The sequence below is a fragment of the Heterocephalus glaber genome, unplaced genomic scaffold (assembly GCF_053883595.1).
Source record: "Heterocephalus glaber isolate CG9 unplaced genomic scaffold, H.glaber_assembly_v1.0 deba00000470, whole genome shotgun sequence".
NCBI classification, from domain to species: domain Eukaryota; kingdom Metazoa; phylum Chordata; class Mammalia; order Rodentia; family Bathyergidae; genus Heterocephalus; species Heterocephalus glaber.
The window spans coordinates 1,046,095-1,073,291 of record NW_028258145.1 but is presented as its reverse complement, the minus strand read 5'-3'; the positions used below and the strand labels follow the sequence as shown (position 1 = coordinate 1,073,291).

Sequence of the window (27,197 nt, the reverse complement as noted above, 5' to 3'; positions counted from 1 at the left end):
GGTGATAAGAATCACCACAGGGTCCTCAGCTCCCATGGGAAATTTCAGTCTCACATTATATTACCCCCATGGAACTCTGGTCAACCCATGTAAGATATATGTTGATAATAGTTTGTACCATTGAATACTTTTTGGTTAATTTTTAATGCACTTTTTATAAAAACAAAATAGAACTAAACTCACAGCAAGAGATGGCAGAACTCATAGCTTGATGACCCTTATTTTCCTTATCCTCCAGCTTTCCTCTTAGCCTCTTCTCACCTCTCAGCTTCTTCACCATCACATCTGCAGAAGATAGCCACACAGTGCCAGCAGGTCAAAAGTAAGGCTGGTGGGAGAAAACAGACCAAGAACATTAAAAGCTGGCCAATTCTTGGCAGAAACCACCACAACACTACTTCATGTGTGCTCTGTGTGGAGGCCATGAGCGTTGACCCACATGAGAGACTTGGATCCTTTCCTCTCTGTGGGTCTCCTGGGAAGGGAAAATGGATCCACTTAAGTGGACTTGGGCTAACTCTTCCCTGGAGAAAAGTATACTCAAACGTCACTCCACAACAGGGTTAAATTATGAGGAATGTGTCATTAGGTGACTTTGCTGTAATACAAACTTTAGAGTGTACTGACATTGACTAAGATTGCTACAAGGTTACCAGGGGATGAAATCTGATGGGACCACCCTCATACACACACTCTAGAATTGATGTCCTTATGCAGGGTGTGATTGTACTGCCACACAGCATGTTGATTCCATGGCTCACAATTCCTCCATAAATAGAGGAACAATTTATGTACTAACTACACCCATCCAGACAGTGCAGGGAGAGCCCATCTTTGCCTTGTTCTTGGATGTGGGGTCGGAGCTTTCTGGACTCCCATAGCACAGCACATCACACAAGGGTTCATCACCTTGGCCACATCCTGCAGGTTGCTCTTTTGTTCCATCTTGGGGCTCCAGCTATGCTGCTGCTCTGTGAGGATTTTCACTAGTATGCATTGAATCCGCTGTCGAGTTGTGGACCTGACATCTTCCAAAGCATCATATTGTCCCTCTGGTACATATCTTTACTAGACAGTCACATGAGACACATAGGTCTCTAAGTATATTTATTTTGGGAGAAATATTTTAAACACATGAACAAGTCCAGAGAGGAATACACCCCCATGGTTCATCAAATTGTAATCCTTTGCCATATTTGTTTCAGGGCTTCAAAAACATCCATAAAACATTACAGACACAGCTGAAGGCCTCCCTCATCTCCTTCTCATCCTTATTTCTCAGAGACGCCATAACCTTGAAATTAGTGTGTATAAATCTCAAGCATGTTTTTTCAGATTGTCCTAAAGTATCTGTAAGTAACATATAATATTGTTTTACAAGTTTAATATTGCACCAAATCTATTCTGCTGTGTAGATCCTCTAAGACTAATTTTTGCCACTCACCATTGCTTTTAGATTTATCCATACAGATACATGTTCTCTAACTCATTCAACGTGTAATAGTCCCTCATGTGAAAGTTTTCCCCATCAGCTTATTTCCTGTGGCTTCAGCTCTTCACTACTGCAGACAGTGGTATAGTGAACACTTGTGCTGCCATGTGGGGGTTTCTCTAGCTTGGACTCCTGCTCTCCAAAGGGGTGGCCACACCCTAAGCACCTGTCAGCAGGGCCAGAGTTCCCAGTGTTCAGCATTCATGTCAACACTTGGTGTCGGCAAACACTTTGGTCCACCTGGTGCGCTAGAAGTTTTGTGGTTGGTGTTAAGTGTCCCAGTGGCTAGAATTTGTCTGTGACAATGTTTTGGGATGAGATGTGCATTTAAATTCTGGGCTTCAAGCAGATCACATGGGTGGCCCTTGTGTAGTCACTCGAAGGCCTAAGTGCTATAAAGGCTAACCTTGCCAAGCAGCAGGAAATTCTCCAGCAAGCTGCTCTTTGCACTTTCTTAGTAACACTGGCCTTTCTGGGAGCCTCTGGCCTGACGGCCTTTGGACCTGAACAGCAGTACCAGCTTCTCCTGGGTTCTATTGCCTGCTGGTCTGACTCACAGATTTTGGATCTGCCAGCTTCTATAACTATAAGTCAATTTCATAAAATAAATCTTTTTCCATATAAGTGTGCATCCCATTAGCTTGGTTCCTCTGGAAAAACACAAGTTGTCTCTTTCCATTTTCTGTTACTGTAAAAAAATACCTGATATTGGGTAATTTATAACAAAGAGAAGTACATTTGGCTTATGATTCTGGTGGCTGGGAAGTGCAGAGTATGGTGCTGGCATCAGCTTGGTACCTGTTGAGGGTCTTCTGACTGCATGTGGAGAAGGCATCATTTCCTGAGACAGAGCAAGGATGCTTAGCTCAGGTCTTTTAGTCTTTTCATAAAGCAAATAACACCATCATCAGGCCCCTTGCCTCAAGACTTCACTTAAACCGAGTGACCTCTCAAAGGCCTCACCTCCAAATATGATAAATACATGAACTTGTGGATAAAGTTTTCAGCACATGAAGTCTGGGGGACACATTCAAACTGCAGCCAAGGAGGGCTCTCCTTGTGGTGTATGTTTCTCTGATTACTAAACTTTGTGTCACGACGTCATTGCTAGGTGAGTTGTCTCATCCATGACTTCTCTATGTCTTTTGCGTATTCTTTTCGCTGGGCTGTGGGGCTTTTTCTCACTGATTTACAGACATTTGTATGTTCTGGATTCTGACCTTTGGTCAGCTCCTTGGCTGAATTGCAAGTATCTGTTTATGGCTTAGGGTTTAACATTTTTTATGAATAATTCTTAAAACTTTTTACTATAACCCAATTTACTACACCAAGTAGTCTATTGATTTTTGCATTAAATCTTATCCTTTTGTATGTAGTTTAAGAAAATAATTTCTTACTCTGATGGGCTGGGAATTTAACTCAGTGGTGGCACGCCTGCCTCTTACTCTGAGTTCATAAAGATATTTAGTCTGTATTTTCCTCTAAATTATTCAGAGTTGTTTTATACACTTAGGCATTTAGTCAATAGGGTTTATTTTCATGTATGTGGTGGTATATGAATTTAATTTTATTATTCTTGTGAGAATAATCTATTATTCCTAAGTTATTTCTTGAATTAGCCACCTTCCTTTTTTAGTGACCAATAATAATCCTCCTGTCACATACTAAATTTCCATATATGTATGCTTCAGTTTCTGAGTTTTCTGATTTTCTATTGATCTATTATTTTACTGATATTCTGATATTCTACTACTTATTTTTTCTACTACCGTAATTATTACTTTCTAATTAGTATTCACGATTATCATTTTTTTGATTTTTGCAAAAGACAGTCTTTGAGATTTCGGGTGAAAATGTATTTATAGAGTAATGAGAGAATGATTGATATCCTTCTTAAATCAAGTCTGGCTTTTCTATTTAAGACCACGATAAGTCACTACTTACATTTTCTTTCATGTCTTTTAGTAGCATTTCAGTTTTCTTTAAAAAAAAAAAAAGTAAAACAAAACAAAATAATAATTAAAACCAAAAAAATTTCTACGTATTTTTAAATATATGCAGAAGTATCTTTTAGCTTATTTCTTGTACAAATGAAATCTTTTGTCTTCTTAAATTTTCTAACTGGTTATAACTAACACATAAAAATGATATTAATCTTTGTGTATAGACCTTATGTCCAATATATTTGCTGGGCTCTTTATTTAATAGCTTATTTGAAGATTCCCTGGCATTTTATCTGTTAATTATTATCATATTTCCTGCAAATCAGAACAATTTTGCTTCTTGGTCAATTCTTATTCTCCTTATTTCTTTTGTTTGTTTCATTGCCTACAGTGTGGCTTCTGGGACACTTGTCAATAGAAATATTGATAATGGACATCTTTGTCTCATTGCTGATATTGATGGGCATGCTTCCCTGGCCTTACCATAATTATAATGCTCACTGAACATTTCTGATAGGTATCTTATCACACTAAGGAAAGCCCTTGTAATTCCTACTTTGAACACTCAGCTCATCTCCTTTAAATCTCTCATTTAAAACTCTCATGTTCTTAAAATCAGTTCATTGAAGGCTACAAATTTACCTCCAATATTCTTTTGGTTGCTATTCAGTTTTGATACATAATACTTTATTATGTCTATTCCAGATATATTCCACCTATACTTTCCTCTTCAACCTGTGAGTAATTTAGGAATGAATGTTTGAGTTGTCAAACATATCAGTGTGGGAAAACATTTTAATTATTGATCTCTACTTTAATTGGGTTGTGCTTAAAGAATATAATTTTCTCTGTGGCCTAGGATAAGGTCAAATTTTAAATGATCAGTGTGTCTCCAAAGAAAATAAAGACTACTTTTGGTTGCAGTTCTACATACACACATATCCAGTAGATAATGATTGCTACTTTTGTTTCTCAAATCTTTTATATGCTAATATGTTTTTAGTTGCTTGACTTATCAATTTTTGATGAAGTTAGATAGGTCCAAGTCTTGGGACTTGTTATTACTCTGAGGCGCACATGTGTAGGTGCATAAACATTTAGAACTGTGATAGTTTCCAAGTGGACTGCTGCCTTGCTTATTATTACCTGGCTTCTCTCCTGTTGGAGTTGGCTTGTTATTGCTAATATTTGCATAGTGTGTCTTTTCCCACCTTGTTCTTGTCAGCCTGTGCGCTTTTATCTTACATGGTATCCTTCTCTTAAATGGTATCTGAGCTGGATTTTTTAGAAATCTAATCTGATCATTTCTGTCTTAGGGTAGATGAGATTCTACCTATTTACATTTACTGTATTTACTGATATGTGTCAATATATTATTATTTTGGTAATACATGTGTTAATACTTTTTCCTTCTTTTCTGCATTGCTGTTACTCTGTAACCTAATGGGTAATAGAAGTTGCATGAAGCAGGATTCACATGCTTGCTTGGCATGCCCTGTGCAGTGGATACTGAGCCGCAGGCACCTAAGAACCATTTCTTAGATAGTGATGCTAACTCGAGACCCAGCCTGGTGCTATAATTCTTTTTCCAAAGTCCATTTGTTACTTGGCATTGCCAAGCACCTATTCTGTGTCTGCTGCTGCTGGGATCACATGAGGGGCTGAGCTGAGGAACCTAGTCCCTGGCCAGAGGCGAGACACCCAGTGGGAAGGTTGCCTGCCCATGGGGACAACTCCCTTACCATATTAAGAACTGTTGTCCAAGCATCCTCAGAATGTTTGAAAAAATCTGGCATCCGTGGGGCCTCAGTGTTGCTATCAAACAACAATTAGGTGACACTGATTGGCAGCTATCTTTTGGGGTGGGTCCACTATCCATTTTACTACATCTTCACCTGGGCAAGTCTAGGATTGGACAAGTAAAGCCCAAAGAATAAAATTTAAGGAGGCACTGACTTTCAGGTGTCAGCCCTGTATCTGCAGGGCTCTGAGAATGAGTGCTTCCTTAAAACCTGACCCTAGCTCCTTGGCTGGCCTCTCCCCAGGCCTGGCCCTGGTCCCCAGCTTTCCCTACTGCCTCCTCAACAGCGAAGCCACGCGCAAATGGTCACATCAAGCTTGCTGTGTTGTTTTGCGAGTTAAGAAGTTAAACTTCCTGGTAAGCCGGTCTCCATTAAAACTGAGTAAACACATGAAACTAAGAGTCCTGGGTTTCACCTGTGCTAGTCACCTATTCCACCCCCCCACACACCCCTGCTGGACTAGGAGAACCCAGGGTGTTCAGCCGGACTACCAAGGGCCTTGAATGCCACGATCAAGTGCTCACAAAGGGGAAGAAATGTCTTGTAGAAAAATAACCAGCTTCTATGGGCTTAAGAGGCTCCTGTGAGGGGGCGAATTAGGGAGAGTGGGCTGATCCAGGCCCTTCTGAGGGACTCCTTACAGGGTTGGATAGGGGTGGGGCTCAAAACTTCCCAGGTGGTTCTGTTCAGGTCCCTTGGCTTCAGTGAGGACTTAAACACAGCAGGAATGGAAGAAAGAGGCCATTTGCTTTGAAAAGCCAGAGAGAAGTCAGGAAGTCAGTACACTGGAGTAACAAGGGATAGGGCCCCAGAGCCCCTCCTCTCTACATTCCCTGAGGCCCTTAACCCTCCTCCCTGCAGCCCCCCTTCCTCAGGTCTGTGTCTCAGAGCCCAGCATGAAATGTCCTCCAGCCAGGTATCCTTATTGTTATCAGGCTGAAAGGGAGGCTGTTATTCAACAGCAGAGATAAAAGTTAATCACAGATTTGACTGCCCAGAAAATATTGATGACTTCATCTACCTGAGTGCTCCCCCGGGAAGTGTGCAGGGCTTGGAGCTGCCAGACCAGTTCAGCCAGTTCTTGGTCTTCACAACCAAGCCGGGACTTAAACAAAGGCCTGGGTCCATGAATAGAGAGCATTCAAAGGCTGGGTTGAGTCACCCTGCAGCCCTACTGAGCGCCCTGCTCCAGGTCTAGACAGGGGCGGGACAAAGGCTCTGTTTACTTTCCGGGCTGCCCACCCTCCCTCTCTAATTACAACCCTTATCTGGCACGTCACCCCACACATCACCCTGGAGCTCCCAAACAGAACCCTGGGTTTAAAGGAGCAGAACAGTTAAAATTCAAATGCCTGGGTTTGGGGCGGGGTGATTTCTCAATTTTAACCTTCTGAGTTTAACAGTAGGGAACTTGGGGTAACACAAACATGGGATAAAATTCAAGCTATGTTTGAAATAAAAACTGAAGGTATTATTATTGTTAGTTCCAAAGTTGTTGAAGTCAGGTTTTGCAAGGGAATAGATTTAATACAGGACACATAATTTACAGGATTATTTTATAATATTCACCCCAAAAGTCAAGTGCAGAGGAGTTCAAGAGATCTGTCTACATACCACAGAGACCCTAAGAATCCAGGATCTCATGGCAATGTCTCTCACAAGTCCAGCTGAAGGCCGAGAGCCCAAGCTAGTGTCCTCCACAAGTCCAGCCAGAGGTCTAGAGCTCATAGCAATGTCTCAGGCTTGTCCATATCAAGGATCTGCACCAGGAAGGCCCAAAGCCTGTGCCTGTGGGGTGAAGGATCTGTGCCACCAGGTTGAGGGATCTGCCCTGGAGACAGGAAATGAAGCTTTCGTGACAATCAGAGCTCCCCTGAGAACAGCAGCCATTCCCAGAAACAACGAGGACCCAAGCTCCTCTGATGTTGAGAACAGCCAAGTTTGAATCAGGAAAACCAGCCATGGCAAGCTTCTCCAAGAAAATCAGCAACATCCACTGTTCCTGTCCAGTTCTTTTATGCTGTTGGCAACAGTTCTCTGGTGGGTCTTCCACACCCAGAACAATGCTGACTCAGTTCAGCTGGATGTTCCAAATTGATCAGTAGTTAATCCATCACAAAAGTGTTAGGCAAATTTTACAGGGCACCTGGGGAACCAATCCAGCAGGAAGCAAAAAGCTTTCCTGAATGTGAGGATCCCCATCCCACTCTAAAGTTGTGGGCTCAACTGTGCCATTTTTATTCCAAAAGATGGAAGAAAAAATATTCACAAATTACAGCTAAAGAGATTCCTGCTTAGTGACACCTTTGCCTGCTGGGGATGGTCCAAATCCCTGCACAGCTTTCGGCACTACCCCAGGCCCACAGTTCCTCTTCCTCCTTTCTTTTCCAAGCATTTTATTACTAGTGCCCTGACCAGGGCCTGCACCCACCAACACTGCCAATTTCACCTCTCCTGGGCTTTGGGGCTAGCCCTCTCTCCTGCTCCTCAGAACACTGTTTTTTTAATTTTTTGCTTCTCAGATGCTACTGTGTCTCAGCTCCTCTCTGAAGCCTACAGCAGGCTCTATTCTCCTGGAACTTCTCTCCTCGCGCAACCACCCCTGACTCCCAGCATTCTTCCTTTGCCCACCCTAGATCCGGCACACAACAGAGCAAATAGCACACAGCTCTGAGGGTGTCCACTGGGGTGGAGAATGAACTGGACAGGGTGGGGCAGGACCCAGAAGCCTCAAGTGGACAAGAAGGACAGTGGGCTTTTGATGCCATCAGTGCTGCTGCCTCTCTGGAAAGCTCTGGTTTATTAAGCACCATGGAATTGATGCTCCAAGAGTTAAGGAAAGAGAGCACCCAGAGTGTGCAAGTGGCTCAGAGAATACAGAGGAGGTATGGGATCTGAATTCAGAGGTGACCTCAGGAGAAGATGCGAGGGCTAAACTGAGGCTCGCTACAGCAGAGTCCAGGGGCAGAGGTTAGAACAAGAGGATCAGCCCAAACTGCTCTGTCCCTAATCTATGCCAGGCCTAATACCCAGAGAACAGATGAGGAACCCGGACACAGGTACTGGGTGGTCCAGGGTGTGAAGATCCATACATGTCAATGTTTTACAGATTTGGCTCAGGTTGGATTCTGAACATAATTCTTATTTTTATTTTATTTTTCCAAGCAGTAGACATGCTTACTCCTAGTGACAGCTGAGACCAAGGAGAAAAGTAGCCTTGCTGGTGGAAAGACCTTGCTATCTAAAAGCACATGTGGTACCTTGCTTTTGTGTTGCACAAGCTCTGGGGGTTTCTAGTACTGGTTTCTCCTGGTTTCCAAGTCTTGTGTAGGCTCCGTTATAAAGGACCTACATGCATGCAAGAATAAGAGGCAAGAGGAGATGGGAAGCAGGCTGGAAGGGGCAAGGCCCAGTAGCTTTTACCATGCAGGTCACCCCCCACCAAAGACTACTGCTCCAACATGATTTAACCCACAATAAAAGCAGAGAGTTTAGTAGGGTCTTCAGATTTCTAAAAATAAGAGTAACACTGGAACACACTCTTCATGAAGAGGAGCTAATTTCATATCTGTTGATTTCAAAAGAGAAAAAAGAACACTTTTCCCTCCTATCACTAAATCTGGCCTGCTGTCTCCTACTTCATGGGCATGACTGAGCACAGAGGTGGCCCTAGTGTCCACCTCGGAAGTGCAATCGTTTTTTGATTTTCAGTAAGGGAATAGCACACTGTCCCAGGAATCACGTGGGATCTAAATGAAGAAACATCTGGGGAGCTTCCTACCATGGTACCAGCACACAGTGGGGCTCTGACCATGTTCCCTTCCCAAGCCCTGAATCTTTGAAGGACCCATAATCACAGGGAAGTGAGTTTGCTTTCTGCTGGTGTCAGGACCACACAGCTGTACCACGTTGCCCCATGACAGCAGCCTGAGCCACTGGAAGCTCAGCACCTTTTCCAGAAAGACCTCAGTGTCTACCAATATCCTCTTTCTAGGTCCCTCATAGCCCTGGCTGGGGCCTCCCTTTAGCTGCACCCGGAGGTCAGGGCCAGGTGGCCAGTGTCTACTGGAAGCCAGGTACACACAAGTCCTTGTAAAAAAATAAGTAAATAGGCAAATGGAAGAAAGGAAAGAATGAAGGATTGAAGGAACAAAGGGAGGGGAAAGAGGATGAGTCAAAAATTGTGGCAGATGCTTTGTATTCCATTTAAAACTTTTTTTTTAGACTTCATCTAAATAGAATTTCACCACTGATCATTCAAAAATGACTTAGAGGGCCAGGGATTTAGCTCAGTGGTTCTGCCGCCTGCCTCAAAAGTGCAAGGACCGGAGTTCCATCCCTGGTACCAAAAAAAAAAAACCAAAGCAACAAAAATGGCTTAGAAATTATACATTGGAAGGGAAAGTAAATGACTCTCAACTCTTTTAGGACTGGCATACTTGTGATGAACCATATACTGTAGAATGATGTTCAGAGGCACTGGAATCTGGAATGCATCTTTGCCAGGTGTGCAAATCCTGCCACGCACTGGGGACCCTGCCTGTGCCCGTAACTTAAGTGGACAGTCCCCTCCACCCCTCATCCACCCTCCCTGACCACACCATGCTGAGTACCTCACTCGGGGCTGGCGGGCCCTGCCACAGCTGCACGAGGCTCCTGCCACAGCCACTATGCCTATCTGTCCCCAGAAACTTTTAAGCTGAGCTTTGCACAAAACCACTCTTAATTTGTATACTAAGAGCTCTCTGCCTGAGAGGTGGCAGAGAAATGCACTCCACTGCTTGAGTTTAATCTGCAGGTAATTTTTTCCTCTCTCTCTCTCTCTCTCTCTCTCTATATATATATATAATTAATACAAGTATAAACACTCATTGTGAACGATTTACACAAATTAGGTAAAGCAAGAGTTCTTCTGGACCCTCCTACTTTTCGCTGGCATTTTCTCTCTGTGATTGGCCAGTCATCTTCTTTATTCATTTTTCTATCGGGTAGTTGGTCTTGGTCTTTTTTCTTGTTGGTTAATAGATAGAACCTGGATAACAGTCCAGAATTTTGTGTATATACGTATCCATTTTTATGTGTGTATGTGAGTATGCGTGTGTAATGCAAATAGCTCACAAATGTCTTCTACCACCTGATTATTTGTGTATTATCTTGGTGTGTAGCTGTTTCTGGTTTTGAATCAGGAGTTTTGTGTTTTGGTGAAGGCAGATTTATCACTCTTCCTCCATTTGCCCTTGTGGTTTGTGTCTTGCTTGGGGCCTTCCCTATTTCCCCCAAGGTCAAAAACATTCTGTCCCACATTCCCATTTGGGACTCCAGTCTTTCTGTGATGGGTACCCCAATGCCCAGCACCTTTGCAATGGCCCCTCCTTCCACAGGAGACCCAGCTCCTGTAGATCTCTTTTTAGGGGAAATTTTGATTTTGGGGTTTTTTTGGTACCGGGGATCAAACTCGGGACCTTGTGCTTGTGAGGCAGGCACCAGAACCACTGAGCTAAATCCCCAGCCCTCTTCAGGGGAATTTTGAGGTTGATTTTGCTGCATGGTGTCAGAACTTCTTCCCAGTTCTTAGCAAAGTTTTCCATTTACTGTGGGCTCTCTGGGTACCCAGGTGGGGTGAGGAGGGCAGCCAGAGTCAGTAGAGAGGCTGCTCTTTGGACCATGCTTACTTTATCTCCAGTCACTGTTTGCTAACTCATTGGAGAATTCTGCCAGAGATGAACAGCAGAAGGACCCTCCCACCCTTTATTCTGTCTGCTCCCTGCAAAGCTTGGGCATTTGTCTGCTCTCCTTTGGCATGACTGAGGGTGACTGATCTCTGTGTGACGTTTTGTCGGCCAGGCTTCCCAAAAGGACACATCTGCCAGCAGAATAGTAGGAAGGAAATCCCTTCTGCAGTAGAGACATGCTGCAGAAAGCAAATGTGGACTGCTGCTGACTTTTAAAACATGGCTTTTAGACTGGTAGAGTTCACCATTTTCCCGTCTCACTTTGGTCACCCTTGAGATTATAATTTCAAATACCACACTGCATTTACAGTATGTTACAATGATGCAACGATCTTATTAAATTTCCTGTGTGTGGAACACTGAGTTATCCTGGAAGGGGACGTGGGACACTATGTCACTTTGTGTGGATAGGGCGACACACACTCAGACAGGTCAACGGTGCACCCTTCCCCCACTCTGTGATGCCCTTTGTGGCCAACCCTTCTTCTCCCCCTCCTTTCACCAACAAAGGACCCCAATTTCTTTAAAAAAAATACGTAAAATGGAAAATTCTCTCGCTGAGCATGGAGTGCTCATTACAGATCTAAAAAGATGAAGTAGAAACTAAAATGCTTCATGCATCCTGGCGGAGGAATGGGAAAAAATTCACTGCTTCCTTTAGGGTTAAAACAGAGCAGGCCATTTAACCTACACAGGTGAGGCCCAGCCATGCCGAGATGTCCTCATGATGCCACATTATGGCACTGCATTCTGTCCCCCTGTAAACCTTTCATTGGGAGGAATGTTCCCAAAGCATATGTGGCTAAATGATCAACTGTACAACCAGAAGTCAAAGGTGAGACTCATCCTTGCCCTTCCCCTTTCTTACTACGGAACCTCAGAAGAGGTCTTTCCCCTCTCTGGGCTTCAGTTTCCTCATTTGTAAAATCAAAAGTGTGTGCTATAGATTGGAGCTTGAATGCCCCCCAAAGCCCAAATGTTCAAGGTGTGGCTTTCAGCCTGTGGCACTATTGGGAGGTAGTGGACCCTTTAACAGGTGAGCCCAGTGAGAGGAAGTTAGTTTATTAGGGATCACATTGGGACCCCTCCCCAAGTAACCATGAGATGAATGGGCATCCACCCATGGTTCCCCTTGTAATGTACTGAACTGCCACGGGCCCAGAAGCAGCAGTGCCAAGCAACTGAAACCATGATCCAAAGTAAAACTTTCCTCCTTATTAGTTGTTTATCAGGAATTTTGACACAATGACAGAAAGCTGGTCAAGGTGGTATCTTAGTGTGTTTTCTGTTGCTGTAACAGAATACTACAGACTGGGTAATTTATGAAGAAAAGGAATTTGTTTCTCATGGTTCCAGAGGCTGGAAAGTCCAAGATTAAAGGGCCACATCTGGCGAGGGCCTCACATTGGCTCATCCCATGGCAAAAATCAGGGGGCAAGAGCTCTCACATTGTGGAGAGTTCACTTTGCTGACAAGACCATTCCCACAATGGCTGCCCCACTTCAAAGATAATAGTAACCCACTGTGGGCTGGGGTGAAGTTCTCGTGATCCAGTCTCCTCTCAGAAACCCACCTCTTAATATCATCACCATGGCAATTAAATTTAGCCTGAAATTGGAGGTAACAATCAAACCCTAACTGAAAGGATTCCATCTACATCCTCATGCTTATAAAATTACACATACCAACAGGGTAAATTCTGCCAACAAAAAGACACAGAGTCATTGGCCTGACTCCCAGGGTGGCAGCCCTGTCCCTCAACACATAGGGGTGGTGGCACCTTCACAGCCTTCTGCTCCTCTGCTCCTGACAACCTTCCTCACTGAATATAGAATTGACCAGGTCAACCAAGTTTACTTCGTAAAATAAAAGCTGAAGATAGTAAAACTGGACTTTTATATGTTTTTTAAAGTTTCATCAGTTTTATAAGTTGAAACTTCACATGCAGATCACTGGCAGAAATGTCTCTTGGGGTTTCGTGGTTTTCTAAAATGGCATCTGAGGAACATTTTACCTTAGAATTAGTATTTGGGTCCCAGAGTTCCCACAGCCAGGGCTTAAAGGAAGCAAAGTTGGAGGTAGGTACTCAGACCCTTGGAGATAGGAAGGCCCTTCCTGTGAAGCACAGCCCTCAGGCCCCTCCATCTCCAGACAGCCCAGGAGCCTCAGAAAATTCAGCCTGCTGGGCCTCTCAGACAGTTTGAACAGCTCCTGCCTGCTGGAACCACTTTCTTGGAATATGCAGAGACCAGACCTGACTGTGTGAAGTGTAATTTTTTTTAAGTGGCTAATTTACTTTTTTTTTTATTAGTGTATGTTTGCAATATATTATAGTGATGTTTGTTTTGAGGAATTGTTAAAGGCATCCCTGAGCAATTTTGAAAACCAGTTCTGGAAACTGGAAAGAAACAAATCCTAAAGTCCTGTGCAACTACTGGCTTTACTTGTGGTTTCTAGTGCTATGATGGACCCAAGGGAAAGAGGAGCCGGTGACAAGGGGCAGGGGTTTTGTGAGTACAGAGGCTGGGGTGGGGAGTGGAGGATGTGGAGGAGGGCAGGGCTCTGTGCCCGGATACAAGAAAGGAAGCTCCCAGAAGTTCTCCAAGATTGTGGTGGCAATGTTAAGGAGATTTCTGTCCTGACTGTGCCCTGCACCCCATCTCCCCTCTGCTGGCACCTCAGGTCTTCCCCAACCTCAGTGCCTCAGAAGGGACTGGCCTGCACCTTCCACCCCAAGTTGGTCTCTTGCATGCATCTGCTCTCCTCCACAGCCCTGTGACCTTAGTCAAAGAAACTAGTGAACCACCATGGTGGTTGCTGTGTACAGGCTGAAAAGGGACACAGGCTCTGGGTGCTGCCTGTAATCTCAGCACTCTGGGAGGCTGAGGCAGAAGGATTGCAAATTTGAACAACTTAGTGACTTAGCAAGACCCTATCTCAAAATTTAAAAAATTTTTGAAAGGGCTGGGCTCAGCATGAAGGCCCTGGGTTCAATCCCCAGTACTGAAAATATGGAGAGAGAGAGAGAGAGAGAGAGAAGAGACTATGGAATGTTAAAACAAGATTTCTTCTTTCTCCCTCCCCTGTCCCTGCATGTGATCAGGCTCATTTATCCTCCAGAGGACATCACCCAAGGTATTTCCCCAAGGCCAACTTCTAGGGACCTCAAACATCAAGGGTCCCTTTGAGTATTTAAATAAAGCATGTTATTTTATAGCATTTTATATGATTGTATTTCTAACACTGCACGTTCCCTCCATTCAGATAGGATGCACCCCTGTCAGACTAGAGGGCCCCACTTTGTGGCTGGCAAGTCCTCTGGATTTATTTTAGAATAGTCATTTTCTATCTCCTTAGGGAACCATGCTACCAGCATGACCACTTTATTGGAAAGATCCAATAAAGAAAGCAATGGGCAGTCTTTCAGGCTCAGATTATGATATAATCGTGTTATATATAATAAGAGGCAGTGCAGATTAGTTCAAAGCTTGGGTTGTTTGGTTTGAATCTTGGCTTTGCCATTGCCTGTTTTGTGCAGTTTCTGTCCTAAGGGACTGTGTAGAGGTGAGGAGAGACAGAGGCCTACATCCCTGCTGCATCCTGTCCAGCCTCACAGCAGGTCCTGGCACGGATGGGTGAGGCGTCAGCCGGGAAACCTGCCCTCCCACGAGGAGGGATGGCTATGCTGTGCTGGAGAACTCAGCGGGGAGTGGAGCCAGAAGAGGACATAGGTGCCGGGCCTGATGGTGCCTCCATCTCACCTGTACATAGGTGATCTGCAGCTTACAGTGAAGTGAAGTCTGGATGACCTCATCATAAATTGCAAGTATTATAAGTTGAAAATGCAGTCAAAACCCCTAACCGAGGGAATACCCTAGCTTAGCAACCCAGCAACACCCTGTAGTGTTGTGGTTTCCCCTCGTGACCATGTGGATGACCAGGGCTGCAACTCACTGCCACTGCTCAGCATCATGAGAGCCTTCTGTGGTATGTGAGAGGGTCAAGAGCCAAAATCAAAGTCCTGATGAAAAATCGTACAGCAAATCATTTCAGGTCGGAGGATATCTGGATAGCCCAAGGTGAGTCTATTTTGGAGTCAACATAGTTCTTGGGGTGGGTGATATTTTAAGATTCAGAGCCACTCAGAGTGAAAAACAATCTTTATCTGTAAAACAGCGACCTAGTAGGGCTATGGTGAGGGTCAGGGGAGAAACGCAGCAAAGGCTGAGCACAGGGAATGGGACAGGACAAGTGCTTAACAACCCAACAGAGCATCCTTGCCATCTCTGAGAATATTTCTGGGATCATTTTCAAGTTCATTTTCTCTTTCTTTTTATTAAAAAAATTGTCTCCATAGCCACAGAGTACAGAGCAATAGGGTGAGAGGTTCTTGTTCTGAAATGGCCACCTTCTAAGGAGGCTTTTCTGGCTTGTTCAAACTGGCTTCAAGAGGTCACAGCGGTCTCCCAGGGCTGGCTGTCAGAGAGGCTTCCAATATCAGGTGACATTTTTTAGGTCTATGGCATTGAAAAGACCATTTTCTTCTTTTTCTTGGGGGTTGCCTGAGAGGTACACTTCCCATGGTTCCCAATGGTACCCCCAAGAAGCTGGGCAGGAGCCTCCAACGAGGTCTTCACACTCCAAGGAAGAGACCAATGCCCATGGGAGGTGGGAAGAAGTATCTGCAGCACTCTCTCTACACAGTGCCATCTCAGTCAACACAAGAATGCTCTCTCATTTCCTGGAACCTGCACATTGCCTTCTGTGGCACCTGTGTGTAGGGCCAGGTCAGATGGCACATGAAACATCCTCAGTCCCATCTGACTGCAGCACCCTGGGGAAGGCACACTCAGGTATGATGAAGGTCATTTCATGTGCTGGAACAAAGGAGGTATTTGGCCTTTTGGGTCATTTCATTGAGAACTTGTCACTTGTACCACACTGTTTGGTGAACTTGAGGCACTAACATGTAAGAAAGGAAGGATTCTTCTTTTCCTCAGAGCAAACCCAGAAAATGTCTTTGGAAGAGAGTAGTGGGTTAGAGTTGTAGTTGAGAAGTAACTGTGCTGGGGAGAGCAGTGGGGCTCCCATGGCCTGAAGTTTGTGTTCCTGCAGGTCAATAGCAGTACTCCTCATCCCCCCAGCCTGAGTGCTAAGATCTCCACACACACCATGTTGTGGACACACAAAACACTACTTAAGGTTACTAGGGGCAGCAAGTCCTCACCTAAATAAGGAGCACAGCTGGAAATGCTGTTGCCCACCTGAACTGTGGTGGTGTTGGCGGTCATAAGGACCCTAGCACTTTGGAACCACTTCCTGCTGCAAGGTCACCAGCAGTCCCTAACACAGGACTCTGGTTCTTGTCTTTGGGCTGTAGGGAGGGTGGTAGAGAGACAGCTGGGCTGTCTAGAGAGATAGAGGGGCTTCTGGAGAGGAAGGAGAAGATAGAGGGAGGTGAGTGTGTCAGGAGACCAACTTGCCACTCATGGTGCCCAGTGTTGTCTCCAATATAGCATCCCCAGTTCCCACAGTGCCTGGGAGAGGTGATGGAGCCTTGAGGGGAGGCTTCAGCTGACCCAACAGAGCACTCCATCTAGAATCCCTTGAACTCAATGTACAGAACTTTCGTCTGTGACTATTTGTGCAGAAAGATGTCTGTCCCTTCCACACCCAACTGTTCGTGCTCTCAGTCATTTCAGGGAGTTCTGAGAGAAGTCAGCCATGTACCTTTTCTGAGAGATTGAGTCTACAGGCACAGCAAGACCATCTACAAAGACAGAACTCTAGACCCCCATCTGTAGCCATCACCCAGGAAGCCAGACAACAACCTGGATGGCAAGTGTCCCAAACTCCTAGGACTTGGTTATAACCATTTCTGTGACTGTCCTCACTTACAATTTAGGACCCACAGGAGGAAGCCAAAGGTGTATCCCTCGCCAGTCACATGGGATGCTTCACTTCTAGTTAACAGCCTCCTGCTCCCCTAGGCCAATGGCCTCCAATCAGGGATCCTCTGAAACCTTCCCTGTCTTCCACCCCCTCTTCTCACTCCACTCCTCTGCTGTCTTTGAGTATCTACCAAATGCAAGGGCAGTGGCTGGTCCCCTTGGTGGGGCAAGCTCCAAATAAACACCCTTTGCTTGTTCTCATTTGGTCAGGTTTTGTGCACTGCTCCAGGAACACACATACCCACACAGTTTGGTTGGGAGTTTGGGTCATTCTAGGCAGGCAATGATGGCTAAACATACCCCAACCCCACACATGAATGTTGCAGAGCAGACTTGGCAAAGGAGGCAGTTCCTAAGGCACGGATGTACCCCACGACATGTTTGAAATCACTGTGTTTTGGCCAAAAACTTTTTTAGCCCAAAGACAATGGAGCAATTGTCCCATGGCAGACAAAGAAAGTGCTAGAGTCTTGCATTTAGTACAGATTTCCACAGGCTGATGGCCAGCAGCGGAGAGGGCAGAGCCATTAGCCTTGGGTGAGTGTCAGCAACTGCGGGGAAGAGCCAACCTGTCACCTCCTTGTCACCTCTTTGTCAGAAAGAATCACAAGTATTTTTATCAGGAAGAGGTATCTCATCCCCAGAATCCATAATAATGATTTAGCTTCCCATCTTCTTAAGTCACCACACCAACCTGGAACTCAGTTAAAGAAAGGGCTTGGGGAGAGAACGACATTTTCTAGTGTGAGAACCAAACACTGTCACAGAGAGCCTGAAACACATTATACCTGTATTTTTCTGGAAGAAGTGGTTGGAAATTAAAAAGGTAGAAATGTATGATACTAATTACAAAGAAGAAGTGGGATCGTTCTGAAATGTATTCCCCCCCTCCCCCCAGTTTCTGATATTTTCAAAGCTTTAAGTGAAGAATTCAGTTTTTCCTTCTGACCTGGCTCGACAAAGCTACATTTAGCAGTTCCCACTGCTCAGACTCTGCAGAGGAGGAAGAAGGTGAGGAAGACATGTGGGAGCTTCCCAACCTGGCACAGACCCAGGGGACAGGAAGAGAAGGTGCTAAGCCACCTTTGTTCTGTTTTAATAATGCCTGCCAATTACTTCAACCAAGGTCCCAATTCCGCCCTGTTAATTAGGCTGACATCGCAGAATTTACTAGAAGAAAAGCAGTCTGGAAATGCACTCTCCTCGACTCAAGGCTTCTGTGGCATCACGTGACAGAGCAGTTACTATGGCAATTATCAGTCGCCAGTGGATTGTCCACAAGTTGAACTTGCATCTGACAAGTCAAATTTGTCAGTTTGGGGAAAAAGGAAAAAGGGTTACTAGTTTTTTTCTTTTTTCTGGAAGCGATTTCCTTGGCTCCTTCTCCCGCTCTTCAGCTGGGAGGCTTTCTTTAACATCATAGTCCCAGGGTGTTTTTCCTCTCTTGTGACCTGTACTGTCTACAAGAAATCATCACAGCTCGCACCAGTGGCCCTTTCTAACAACTTTGGGGTAAAATAAAACACGTTCTGAGATTCAACTACAGATCTAATAGAACGCCTCCACCACAGCCGTGCCTTTTATGAGATGGAAATGGTTTGCCAGAGACTGGTTTCTCTCCAAGAAGAGTCAATTTCCTTCATTGGCATGAACAGCCCTTCACAACATACTAGTGCTCATGAGTGTGTGTGCATGTGTGTGTGCATGTGTGTGTGCTGCTGCTCTTTGTCCCTCACCAGGTAATGACTTTCATGGCCTGGCTTTATCAGATTGAAAATGAAAAAGCCATTTAATAGAGCCAGCTCCATCAAGCCAAGGGACTGCAGGAAGCCGGGGGCCAAGGCGGAGGAGCCTTGCAGAGCAGGACTGGCAGGCTGGGCATCTGCCTGAGGACGGCTGTCAGCATGGCTTCATGCGGGCCAGTGGAGGAGCCCAGAGCTGGATGAGTGCCTGTTCTGGGCCAATGCCCATGTCCAGCTTGCCTCTCCTTTGGTTTAGGCCCCCCCCACAAAGTTAGTAGGAGCCTTAGCCAGTCTTTTGTCTGTGAAGGATGACCTTACCTGCCATGACCTGGAGCATGAGTGCAGTATTAGACCCAGCCAACACCTGCTAAGGCCCCTGAGGCCAGATACATGCCTGTCTTGTTAGAAGCTATTACAGTCTGATCTTAAATATTTGCCAAAAGCCCACGTTAAAGGCATGGTCCCCAGCCCATGCCATTATGGGGGGGGTGACTTTTAAAAGGTGGGTCCAGTGGGGGAAGCGAGGTCAGAGGGTTGTGGTCTCTAAAGGGAGAACTGGACCCACCCCTTTTGCCTCTTTCTGTCTTTTGCTTCCCCCACCACATGTGCCCTGCACCCCAGAGCAACGGGGGCCAACTGACCACGGAATGAAATTTTCAAAACCACAAGCCGAAGTAAATCTTTACTCTTTTGAACTGATCATCTCAGGTCTTTTATTACAGTCATATAAATCTGAGTAACACAAAATCTTTCCAGCCCCTCACTTGAGCCCAGGCCTGAACTAAAAGATGGGGTCTGGTCCCCAGCTGGGGCCAGAGGACAGCCTCAGTATGGGTAGGAAAGGACGGGTCTGTATCCAGCAGTGTCCCCTCTGTTAATGACAGCGTGATCAATACCCTTCCATGTATAATAGAAAAGGTTCCAACAAATACAGACCTTTTTCCCTGGACAGTTTATCTGCATGATACTTAAAGGCCAAATCAGGTAAATTAAGTATTGGAATGTGATTTTCTGACTCATGAGACAGATTCATTTCATCTCCACTCAGCTGACCAGACCCAGACTTCCAATCTGTTGCCCTTACAAATTCCTTTTCATTCTTAACTTCAAATTAAAACATAGCATCTGTCTTTTGTTTTTTGAAGGGTTTTTTTGGTACTGGGGACCAAACTCAGGTCCTCGTGTTTATGGGGAAGGCAGCAGAACCACTGAGCAAAATCCCCAGCCCTCTTTTGTTCTATTTTATAGCTAAAGTGGAGACTGGGGTCTCTTTATTTAGCTGAGCACCTCAATGCATTTGAAGATATGGGGAGCAAGACCAGGAGGCCAGAGGCACAGTGTTTAAAGACTACCTGCTCTCCATAGAAAAGGACCAGAAATTGAGCAATGGAAAGTGGCAGCTTGGAGAAAGGAGAGAAGGAGGGTACCCCGCAGCATAGCTGGAGGCTGGCAAAGGAAAATAGTCACAGCCAGGATAGCAGTTCCTGTTTTATCTTGTGCCTCTTCTAGTCACAGATCCAGAGCTTCTGTCCACAAGGGACAACCCTGACCTGGGCTGGACCATCCTGGCACCTCATTCTCAAGGCTGCAGTGTCTGGGATATAGGAAAGAGAATGCCCTAGATCCAGGACAGACTTGGAACTTTCCTCTTCAGGGAACCAGCAGGAGTTAGCATTGGTCACCTCACTGCTGCAGACTCCCAGAGGGACAGTTCAGTGGCTCCTATGGCTGGGGCTCTGAGGCCGGTGGCTCAGGAAGAGGCTGACCCTGGCATATTGCCTATTGGGACTGACCAGGGCTCCATATTTCTGGTTCTTTCCTGTGGCTGCAGGGTTCTTGTTCTTGGCTTCAGCCCCAGGGACCAAACCTCACACAACAAAGCCCTACAGCCAGAAGATCAGGGCTCCAGGATTGCCAGCCCAAGCAGCCTCCTGTGGCTACTGGTGCTGGAAAGCTGCAGGGAGCTAAGGCAAGACAAGAGGGATTCCACACAGAGGTGCCACGGTGTGTCATCTAAGCATGGTGCACAAGCAGCCTGCTGCCACCAGGCACATGCAATGGTTCGGAAGGGCATCTCGTGTCCTCTGTTGGCTGGGATGGCTTCAGCCCCTGTCTCTTTGAGCCACGAAGGACAGCCAGCCCCTCACAGCCTGGAGGATGAAGTAATTTTGGTTCTGCTCAGCCCTGAGAGTGGGTCTGGGCTCTGCAAGGGCAGAGAAGCCCCTCCCAGCCTCTACTTCATGTCTGAGTACTATCCGCATAACCACACAGCTGCAGGGCTAAGGGCTCTGCTGGACACAAACCAAGAGGTGGCTCAAATGCACCCGTAGTGTCTCTCATCCTGTGTTACAAGGATGTCTTCTAAGCACAGGACTCAGAAGTTCCAACTCAAAAGGCTTTTGTAAAAGCAGATCCAGAGCCCTTAAATGATGGTAAGTTCCTGTTCAGAGGGGATTGGGGGATGGTGGCTCTGTGTCAGTATGGCCCCCAGAGTCAACTGTTTGTGCTGCAAGAGCAGGATGAGGGTGCAAGTGCCTAGCTCTGAGGCTGCAATTTTATTTTCCTAATTGCTGCAAGGCATCTGTCTCTGGGAGCTTAGCGCTCTCTCTTGTGTTTTCACGTAAATAGAAATGCAGGTTGGGAGGCAGAGCCAGAAAACCAGATGCTTTGAGCACTGGAGCAACTGAGGGTAACAGATAGAAGCAGGTGCTCCACCCAGTGCCCCCCAACCATGCTAGGTCAGAGATGCTCAGGGCCCTAGATGGGGTACAGGAGCACCCACCCAGTGGGGCTGCCTCTGCCTCCTTTCTTGTGTTCCTATGTATAGGAAGGTGCAGAATCCTCCAGAAACATGAGGGGACAGCTGGCCACTCTCACCCCTCCCAGCTCCCCCAGCTCAGCCCAAGGCTTTGCCCATTCTTAACCTGCATGAGGACCTCCTCACTTAATTCTTAAATCAACCCTATTTTCATCCGCATTTTACAGAGAGGACTCCTCCACAGTGAGATTCTAGCCCACACTGTTTAGCCCAGGGCTTGTGTTTTAGCCCCTGCTCACCTCCCTCCACTTCGGGCTGAGGATGGGTTGATGGAGCCTCTCCAGGGCTCTGCCATGGCCTACATCCCCCGTGCAGGACAGTGAGGAGACTGGTCACATGTGGCCATTTATGTGATGAGCCTATCTCACCCCATGAAGAAAGCTGGGCTGAAACTTCCTCGTCCTGAGGCCAGGCATAGACAGGCAGAGAGACACATCAAGATTCTGAAGGACCCAGTCGTTCCTTAGGTGATGGGCAGTTGCATTTGTGTGGTACCCAGTGGTTCCAGAAGGGCAGCCAGTGGACAAGAGGCTTGGGAAGGGAACAGCCCCAGGAGGACTGATGTGTGACCCTGACCTCATAACCTCATCACTTCCTAACAAATGACTCAAGTTTATCCTTCTTTATGACACAGTAGTGTTCCATGGTGGGTAAATACCACATTTTCTTTATCCTTTCATCTATTGGACATGCAGGGCACTTCCAATATTTAGCTATTATGAATTATACTGCTATAAGCAGTGTATGCATGGATCACTGTACTATGTCTTTAACTCTTTCAGTTATTCAAAATACCTAAGGCTGTATTGTTTAGGGAGTAATAGCAAGGAACAAAGTCTACACATGTTCAGTTACAGATGCAATTTTAAAAAACATTTTCAATTCACAATTGGTTGAATCCATAGATATAGAATCCATGGATATAGGGACTGACTGTATATGTATATGTGCATGTGAAATTATATCAATATAAATACCGTTATATGACTTTATAGTTATGTAAATGTGAGATTTTGTATACTATACATACATATGAGATTATAAAAACATACACACGCGAATGCCTGACATGATGTTGTTTTTGATCTTCCTCTACCTCCTCTTCCTCCTTCTCCTCCTCTTCCTCTTTTGGTTATGGTTGCTACTCACATTATGGTTGTGAATACAGTTTTGGAGTCAGGCAGCCTAGGCTCAAGTCTCTGTCTTGCTCTCTAGTAACACTGTGAGCAGAGGCCAGTTTCCCTAAAGTACTTCAGGGTCAGTACTTTAAAAATAAATAAACTGTGGGCCTTAAGTACACCAGGGACTCTTTTGCTTCACATAAGACAAGTCTAAGCTGAGGGAGTCCAGGATTCCTGATGAGTCATCTTCCCTGAAGCTGCCTTCTGGATCATTCTTCAGCTCACATCACATCTGCAGAGTACTGGACCAAGGCCATCCCTCCCTGTCAAAGTGGCTTAGAGCAGCTTTTTGGTGGATACTCATGTAATCGGCATTCTCTCACAAGAAGGGGTACAGGTGGCTGGGCAGTGGAGGTTTACCTCACGAGCACCCTACATTTCCTGTGCCCCTCTCCCATCTGCAGTTTGGGTTGTGTGACTAATTCTGGGCCACAGACTGTGAGCCAAAGTGACCTGGGCTGTTTCTGCCCGAGGCAGGACGGAGCTGGTGGCCTCTGCTGTCCCATCTGGCCCTGCTCACTGATTTTGTCAGGTACCAAGGTCATAGGGGAGGGGTGTAGGACTGCACCCGACTTGACATGTGTGAGAAACCACCCTTCATATGTGAGGGCACTGCTGCTCATATTTAGTCCTATCCCACAAGGGAATAGAAAGTCTACCCCAAAAAAACTAAGGCAGAGAGTAAATTTTAAAATATGGTTAAATAGTGCACGTGAGGGTTTAGGAGTTGTATGGAAAAGCATTTTTATTGCAAATTTTATTGCAAAGCTATATATTACCTTAGCGTATATTAAAAACATATATCACATATTATATGATTCTGCTTATATGAGTTCGTAGAGTAGTCACATTCACACAGACGGAGTGGAATAGTGCCTTTCTGAGGCTAGAAAGAGGCAGAGAAGGGCACTGAGTGCTTAGTGTGTACAGAGTCTCTGTTTGGGATAATGAAGAAGTTCTGGGGATAGCAGGCTTGATGGTTGTACAACATGCGGATATACTGAAGCAACTGTGGCACTGTTAAAATGATACGGTTGATGTGATGTGTTCTGTTACAATAAATATCAGCTATCCATTACACAAGCGTGGCAAACATATCAAATGAAGCGTTTGATTCTAAGGATGGGATCACTTGGATGAGGCAAAGGGATGGGAACAAGAGTAAGTTAATTTAAAGTCAGATTTTCCTCATGGTGCTGGTGGGGATCAAACCCAGGGCTCCCACAGGCCAGAAGAGTGCTCTACCTCAGAGTCACACCTCAGCCCTTAAAGTCATTCTTAAGACATTCTTCAGTAAGTGACCCTCCCGAGAAGCCCTGGAACACCGGCCAGGGGATCCTCAGGCTCCCTCTGGGCCTTGAGGTCCTATGGCTCTGTGATTGCAGGGGTGGCATCTGATATCCCAGACAGAGCAGAGGCAGCAGATGCACAACCCATGTACTGCTGGCCCCATCCACACCCACAGAGGAAGTCACTAAGCTGCTCGCCCTATTCCTTGGAGATGGCCACCACCTGATGGAAGAAAGACACAGATGTTCATTAAGAGGGACAGAAGGAGGATGGGTCCAAAACAGAAGGGCACCTGGATTGTCTAGGGTAAAATATACCCCAAATCCACCCATTTATCCCTTCTCTCACCTCCACCTGCTCCCACCATGCCCAAACTATCATTCTTCTCTGCCAGGCACCTGAAATGACCCCTTTTGGCCCTGTGTCCAGGTTCCTCCTGGCAACATCACGGGCAGCCTCCAGGCCATACATGTGGCACAAGGGAGGAAACACTACAAATTAAGCATAGAGCGGCCATGGGACCCAGCTATCCCACTGTGGGTATTTATCCCAGTCAACATCCCTGTACTTATCACCGCACCATTTGAAATAGCCAAGATGTAGAAACACCCCAAATGTCTATCAATAGGTGAATGGGCAAGGTGTGCATGCACAATGGAGTATTACCCAGCCATAAACAGGAAGGAATCTGCCATCAAACCTGAAAGAATTGATGCTAAGTGAAATTAGCCAGTCTCAAGGCTACTAGTTCCTACTTATATGCAGTACATAAAATTGTTAGACTCACAGAAACAGAGAGTAGAATGGTGGTTGCCAGGGGCTGGAGAGAGGGGAAGAGGGGAGTTGTTCATCAAGGGGCATAAAGTGTCAGTTAAATGAGAGGAATGAGCCCTAGAAGCCTACAGTTCAACATGGTGCCCGTAGTTAACAGCACTGAATGGTGCACTTAAAAATGAGTTCAGAGGGGAGATTTCATGTTTAGTGTTCTCACCACAATAAACTAAAAGCTATAAATGAGAATTAAGCACAAGCAAATAGAAATTGGTGGGGATGGGAGGAAAAATGTATGACATCCCCCCAGCTGGAAGGAGGGGAGGCAGGGTGTGCCGGCGGGGAGGGGCAGGAAGATGGCCTCAGAGAGCCTCGGGCTGGTGCCCTGGTGACAGCGCCTCTTGCTTCGGTTGGGATGGTTCTAGAAATGAGGAAGAGGCAAGGGCTTGCTAGGGTGCCCATGCTGCCAGTGCTGTCCTACCACTGTGTTGTGGGGGCTCATCCTGCAGGTCAGGCTCTTACGCAGGGCACTAACCAGTCCCGGCATGACCCCTTGGTGTGAACAAGCTTTGAAACCATTTGCAAATAGCAGCAACAACAATGCAGATGCTGGCCTGGGAGGGAGCTTCCCACAATCCCCCTCTCCGGCTGGGGCCTCCCCACCCCACCCTGCAGAGGGTCCTGACGGTGCTGGCAGAACACCAGGCTCAAGGTTGGCTTCATGACAACGCAGACCCTTGCCAGTGCAAGAGCTTGAGGGCCTCAAGGCTTGCTTCCCCTTCTAAGTGAGAGTCCAGCTGCCAGTGTCCAGGCTGGCCCAGCCCAGCCCAGCCCAGAGGTGGTGCCAGCGCAGGTCACCATAGAAGGGTCCTGCTTAGGGGTGCCCATGTTCACCGCTGGGTTGGTGAGGAAATGGAGGCTGTGCAGATCAGCCCAGCTGCTGCCTCCGGAGACCTGGCTGCCTAAGCTACCTGAGTCCTGCTGTCCCTCAGATATCACCTTTTTGGGGTCCCGCCTCACAGGCCATGCCTGTGACTCAGTGCACCAGTCCCACCCTGGACTTCTGTACCCCTCCTAGTGGACTCACTGACACCCCCCCTCCCGCCACTGTGTGGGTCACATTCTCCACACCACCTGGTCACTAATGAAGGTGACATTGTGTTCTCTTACTGCATCAGAAGGTGGGAAGGCGAAACAGTGTCACTGATAGTGTCTCCTGACACCTGGCAGCCAGCATGTCTCCAATTACAGAAGAGAGGGCTAATTCCAAGAGACCAGCTCAATCCTGGGGAGGCTGTGGGGCCCACAGCCAATAGTCAGGAGGGTCAGGAGGTGATGGAACTAGCTGGCCCTGTGTCTGCCAGAGATAGGCAAAAAGGGAACCATAGTCACTGCCCAACAAGGTGTGTATGTTCCTGTGTGAGAGAGGACAGGGGCTTCAGGACTGATGTGGCAGGGCTGTGCCCAGCACAATGGACCCACTTTAGAAGCTGAAAGTTCGGCTGGGCCTAAGTTGCTAGGTTCCCCTGATTAGCTGGTGCTGGCATTCAAGGCCTTACAGGAATGACCCCTCAGCTTTGCCATAGCCAGATTGGCAGAGCCTGGGATGAGCAAACTCTCCACCCTCACAAACACTTGGCCCCACCAGGGCAGAGATAAACATTTATTCTTTCTGGGTTGGCCTTTGGGACTGAGTAGGGCTGGGTTTTCCACCCAGGTATGTGTAGCTGTAAGAGGGCGGGGGTCCCAGTGCTGTCACTGGTGTGGCCTCTGCGTGAGCACTGGGAGAAGTGAACAGCAGGAATGCTAGCCTTTCGGGTCACCCATCATGGAGGTGTGGGGTCCGTCGGCTCAGGGTGCTGACTGTCACCTCAGCTCCAATGAATTCAAAACCTACACATGAACGTCATCCAATTGCCATGGGTTTAAGGACTGGCCAAGGGCTTGTGGGTGCAGAAACTAGACAGATAGGCAGGCAGGCAGGCATGCACATGCGCATGCGCATGCATGAGCACGCACACACACCATTACAGGGGTGTACCCACAGGCCGAGTGTTCATGGGAACACAGGGAGGGGACCACTCCACTCCATGTGAATCAGCCACTGTGACCCTCTTGAGTGTCTTCCAGCTCTCAGTGCCCCCTTTTGGAAGCTGCCTCTCCCTTCCACAGAGGCGCTCATGGGCATCCCATGTGCTATGTGGAACCTCATATTAGTAGGGATCTCTAGAGAAACAGGACCAACAGGAAGTGAGAAGAATATATAGATAGTCTGGTCGTCCACCTACATTAGTTTGACTTACAATTTCCCAACTTCATGATGGTGCGAAAGTAATATACATTTCAATAGGAATTGTACTTTTTAATTTTTAATCTAATCTTTTCCTGGGTTACTGCCAGTGGCATTTTCCAGGACTCTGGGCAGTGGCAGGTACTATAGCTCCCAGCCAGCCACGTGCTCACAAGAGAGACAAG

The 27,197-nt window shown here is 46.4% G+C and overlaps 1 protein-coding gene and 1 long non-coding RNA gene across 3 annotated transcripts in view; one reads left to right on the top strand and one right to left on the bottom strand.

The window, feature by feature from the left end:
• The window catches only part of LOC147829735 (uncharacterized), a 201,635-nt gene that overhangs the window by 12,285 nt on the left and 162,153 nt on the right, over nucleotides 1–27,197 (bottom strand). Inside the window, exon 4 of the long non-coding RNA XR_015447906.1 lies at nucleotides 184–328. This is a non-coding gene — a long non-coding RNA (uncharacterized LOC147829735). The remainder of the gene's footprint in view (nucleotides 1–183; nucleotides 329–27,197) is intronic.
• Bcl2l11 (BCL2 like 11) overlaps nucleotides 1–27,197 on the top strand; it is a 190,787-nt gene that overhangs the window by 141,842 nt on the left and 21,748 nt on the right. The window lies entirely within an intron of this gene.